Here is a 5,032-nt window from a genome sequence, read left to right as displayed (position 1 = left end):
TCTCTCTCTCTCTCTCTCTGTCCCTGTCTCTCTCTGTCTCTCCCCCCCTTCTCATACACAGACACCCCTCCTACTCACCTGTGTAGAGAAAGGAGCTAAAGGTCAGAGTGCAGTTCTGTTGATCAAAGGGGAAGCTGAAGATGTCCAGGTTACAGATGGTGGTCACTCTCATTGGTTTCTTATACTTGATGTGACCTTCATGAGTCACATATGCGGCGAGACCTGTTGGAGTCTGATCCACATCTACGCTGCATGTAGGAGTTTGCAGGAGGTAGGAGCTGTGAGTCCTCCCTTCGGGCTGAGCTCTTCCTCCCCTCATATCCCAAATCATCTCCAGGCTGGCCTCCCTCTCCTTCCCTTTCATGCTCAGCCCTTGGGATGTCCCCTGTGGTTTCTCATTCCCCTCCACATGTGGTTCTGTGGAAGTCATTCACTTAGGTTTCTATCTATTTCTCTATTGTCTCTCCTTGTCCCAAAGGATGCCCTGCTGCAATGCCCTCCCCTCCTTTGCTGGGAATGGAGTGGGTTTTCTTCCAGGTTTCCCTAGGTCCAATACTCACGACTCTATGATGAAGATATCTGGGAGCCACAGGTTTTGAGCTGTTATAGAGATTCTCTGAATGCCCCCACACTCCTCTGGGTTCCAGCTGATGAAGGCATTGTTCCAGGTCTAGAGTCCAGGGAAGCAGAACTCTAATGAGCTTGGAGTCAGTCTGCTCTTACCTCTTCTCCCCCTTTTTGTTCCCTTTTAAACCCTGACTTCTCCCTCTCTCACATTCTTCATGAGTGAGGGTCTCATCTGCCATTCCTTGCTCCCTCATTGGCTCTTTTCTGGAGAGATCTTGACTATGGACTTGGATGTTTCAGAGCAAAGCCTCTGTAATTGCTTCTTGACGTCCTCCCCCAGAATCCCTTTCCCTGTGTGGGCTGCTTCTCTTCCCTCTGGGGTCCCATTCTGCCTTCCCAGTTGGCTGGCTGCCCAGGAACCTTTGTGCCCCCAAAGTTGGACCAGCTCCCAGTGGCATTATCTAGTTCCCCGGACCCTGTTAACTTCACAAAATCTTATTTGAAAAGCAGGAGCAGAGGAAATGGAATGTCCAAGGGAAGGCAGAATGAGGTTGAATTTGCCATACCATGTCCAGCCACAGGAATGATGTCAGAAGCTGGAGCTGCTCATCCTGTTAAAAGAGATTCCTGCTCTAGGCATATGGCTTGGTAACATGTATATTCACTGCCACCTTATTCTCTGTACCCTCAAAGAACACTTGTATGATGGAGCAGTGACAAAAGCTAGGTGACACTGAATACCGCTGGTTGGGGGGAAGGTGGAGCTAGGCTTACACTGCAATTTTTGCCAATAGCTTACTTACTGATAGATGGTTCAGGATCTCAGGATGGGCTCTGGAATATGACTTTGACTGTGGGCTTTTCTGGATTATATCCTCACCCTAAATTGTGCCAACTTGGTCCTTTGAAGGCACCAGGACCATTTTTTTTTTGGAGGGGGGAATGCAAGGCAGTTGGGGTTAAGTGACTTGCCCAAGGTCACAGAACTAGTTAAGTGTCTGAGTCTGGATTTGAACCCAGGTTCTCCTGACTCCAGATCTGGTGCTCTATTCACTTTGCCATCTAGCTGCCCCAGGACCATTCTTAATCTTAAAATGGTCCTTTGATGATATTATAATCTTTATGGTGGTTGGGGGAGAGGGGAAGCAGAGAGGCAAGGGCTTCAATAGACCATGGAGCCCAAGAAAGGGCTGCAGAACTAAGCACTCACCACATCCAAGATGGAGGACAGGGTGAAGGAGACATTGACCTGGCTTGGGACACTGTAGTTGAGAACTGGACGAAAGTCCTTTCTCATAATCACAGATGCGAAGACAGTGGGGTTCACCCCTTGGGAGTCAAATCCTGTGCAATTGATGGCGAAATTATCCCCCTTGCCTGTTCAGGATGAAGAAACTGAGATGTACAGTAGAAATATCATATTCTGTACATGATAGAGGTGCTAGGAAACAGGTCATTGTTGAGCCCCCCCAGGGAATCCTGTGGAAGAACATGAACCCCTCCTTCTTGTTCCCCAAATCCAAATGACCAGAGAGAATCATGTCCTGGGGCAGGAAATAAGGAATGTGATTGGTAGGGAAATGACTGATGTGGTAAGCTCAATGAGTCAGGGCTCAGTTCTTAGTGCCATTGGGTTTCTGTCCCCATGCAAAACTTGCCCAAATCTGCATGCAAACTCAGCCCTGGGGCCAGGAATAGCTCCCTTATTGACTTCTGGCCCAAGGACCCCAAAGGCAATATGTCAGCTACCTCTTTAACTCTACTCCCCCACATCTCCCTCCCAGACTCCTTAGCTCAGCTCACTGAACCTTCCTGTCTGGACTAGCAGGATAGCTGCCTCAGTTCCTCCCCTTTGACATTTTTCATCTTTGAACAGGGATTTGTAAGATAGAGGGTGTGGAAAGGGAGCCACGTCACGTGGCTTTGCCGCCTTCTCCACTCCCAGTTCTGGTTCTGGGCCCCCCAGATGTCCAATGGGTGACCATTGTTTGCGTGATCAGGTCACAGCGGCTGTGCTGGCTCTTGAATCAGATACAGAGAAATAGTGACTCTAGCTTGTCTGCCCCCTCCCCAGATCAGCCTGCTCCAGTCTTTTTCCCCCATTTTGTGGAGACCATGGAGCAATACCGCAGAAGCAGTCTGCCATGCCCTTTGGGGCAGGGACTGTTTAGCTTTCACCTTGCATCCCTAGGACTTCGCATACCACCGGTACTTAATAAGTGTTTGTTCCAACCAAACCCATCTCTTTCATCTGAGGCATTTGCCATTTGGGTATCTTTCTTGCACTTAAGATCATGAGATCATAGATTCAGAGCTGAAATAGATCCTACAAGTTGTCCAGATATTTTGGAGATACCCCCTTCTCCAGAGCTAAGGCTATGCCCTGAGCTTGGGTCTGGCAAAGTGTACTGCGTCCCCTGCTCAGCCAGCACCAGGTTTTCCCTGAGGGATTTAGCCCCCCCTATTTCCCAGGGCCATCCATCACATATTCACAATCCCTGTTCTCTGTCACTGACAGGGGCTGCACTCCTGTTCCCATCACAGAACTCCGGTTCTGTGCCCTGCTGGGTGGGTCCCCAGGACTTGAGATGATGCTGTTTCCACAGGACCCGTGGGAACAGTAATTCAGGACCTAAAAATGGTTATGTCATGGGCCAGCCCGGGATGTCTGTAAGACCTACCTTTAGTCCAGCATGCCAAGTCCTGTAGGAGGGCGATTTCCCTATATATATGTCATCTTCCTCACTCTGAAATTAATGAAACTCGTGTTTTGTGTCCCGACTCTCCTGTCCTCGGCCTGCTCTGTTTGTTTGGTGCCGGCCACTCCCAGGTTAGAGGCCGGCTTCCAATCCAAGTGATAGAGTCACCCAGCCCAAGCCCCTTATTTTATAGATGAGGAAAGTATGGCCCAGAGAGGGCAGCGATTTGCCCAAGATCAGGCAGGTAACAAGTGGAAGGAGATTGGACCAAGGTCCTCTGATCTGAGGCAATTCAGCATGGCTGGAAGAGTTCTAAGAGTCTGATTATTTGAGTTTGAATCATGGTTCTGCCACTTTATGTCTGTGTGACCTTGGACAACTCATTTCACCTTCTCTATGACTCAGTTTTCCCTTCTATAAAATGGTTTGGACTAGAGAACTTCTAAGGCCCACGATCCTATAAACTGATTACTCTTAGTGACTTAGTGCTGAGGTCATTGGCCGTCTGACTCCTGTGGGGATGGAGACACAGGCTATTCCTTCAGTTATCAATAAGCAACCACATTGCAGTGCCAATAGCAAGCCCTTTTTGCAGTGCGTTCATTGTATAGAATAACTGTTTAAAATATCTGTTGAATGAACGGATACCCTGCCTGAGGGTGAGGATGAGAGATGTGGCATAATCTGGCAAAGGATCAATCAGTCAATCCACAAGCATTTATTTAGTACCTGCTGTGTGCCAGGTGCTGTCCTTGGTGCTGGGGATACAGATTCAAAGAATAAAACTTGTTTTGAGTTTATCCTCTAATCAAGAAGACAAGTGCACATGTAAGTGTATGGGGAGGCGACTGTAGGGAAGGAGAAACTCTGGAACAGGCTGCTTGGTGCTCAGGAATGGTTAAGGACTGATGCTAGCAGATACACAGCATAAAGTTTTTCTTTCTTAGAAAGCGAGTTGGCACAGGCATCATGGAAACCTCACTACAGGAAAATCAAAGTGCTCAAAGCTGGAGGCCTATTCTGCAGACATCCCCCCGTGGCTGCAGGCATCCCCCCGTGGCTGCAGACACCCCCCCGTGGCTGGAGCCTGAGCCAAGGTGCCAAGTTCTCCTCAAAGGCCATCCCTCTTTCCCCAGAACTCTGGCCCCTCCCCTATCTTACCTGGCAATAGAAAGCTGAGGAAGAGACAGCAGAGAAATCCCAGGGGCCAACGCTGCATTCTGCTGCGCTCTCCTCCGCTCCTTAGTGATATGCCTGGGGCGAGAGCTCCCTTAAACACCTGAGTTTGAGGGAGCACAGGCCACACCCCAAATCTCAGCATTTAATATTGCAGGTGTCAGGTGACCATTGGCGGTTCCCAATTCCCTGACAAGTCTTGGTGCCCAGAAAGAACTTGGCCTTGGCCCAAATCTGGCAGCCTTTGGAGGTTGCTGGCTGGGCATCCACAGAAAGAGCCATTTCATTGGCTGAGAGGCAATCACAGCAGTGATCAAGGTCTCATCATGCAACAAAGAACTCTCTGGGTAGGGATCATAGACTATAGCTAAAGAGGGATTGAGCAATGGTCTCCAGCTGTATTGGTTTGCAGTTTGGCTAAGTTAGACTTAGAACCAGAGAATCTTCAATTCTTAGGGGACTTCTTCCAATGCAACAGTTCTTTCTCCAGTATTCCTGCCATTTCTTCAAATGCTGATCCTATAGAAATAGCATCTGGTAGGGGTGTGTGTGTGTGTGTGTGTGTGTGTGTGTGTGTGTGTGTGTGTGTG

At 48.9% G+C, this 5,032-nt stretch overlaps 1 long non-coding RNA gene across 1 annotated transcript in view; it reads left to right on the top strand.

The window, feature by feature from the left end:
* LOC138162286 (uncharacterized) overlaps positions 1-5,032 on the top strand; it is a 41,865-nt gene that overhangs the window by 32,462 nt on the left and 4,371 nt on the right. The window lies entirely within an intron of this gene.

The sequence above is a fragment of the Petaurus breviceps genome, unplaced genomic scaffold (genome assembly GCF_028583685.1).
Source record: "Petaurus breviceps papuanus isolate PSGF00001 unplaced genomic scaffold, PetGlider_PUasm1.0 186, whole genome shotgun sequence".
In the NCBI taxonomy this organism is placed as follows: Eukaryota; Metazoa; Chordata; class Mammalia; order Diprotodontia; family Petauridae; genus Petaurus; species Petaurus breviceps.
This window is presented reverse-complemented; position numbering and strand designations above follow the sequence as displayed.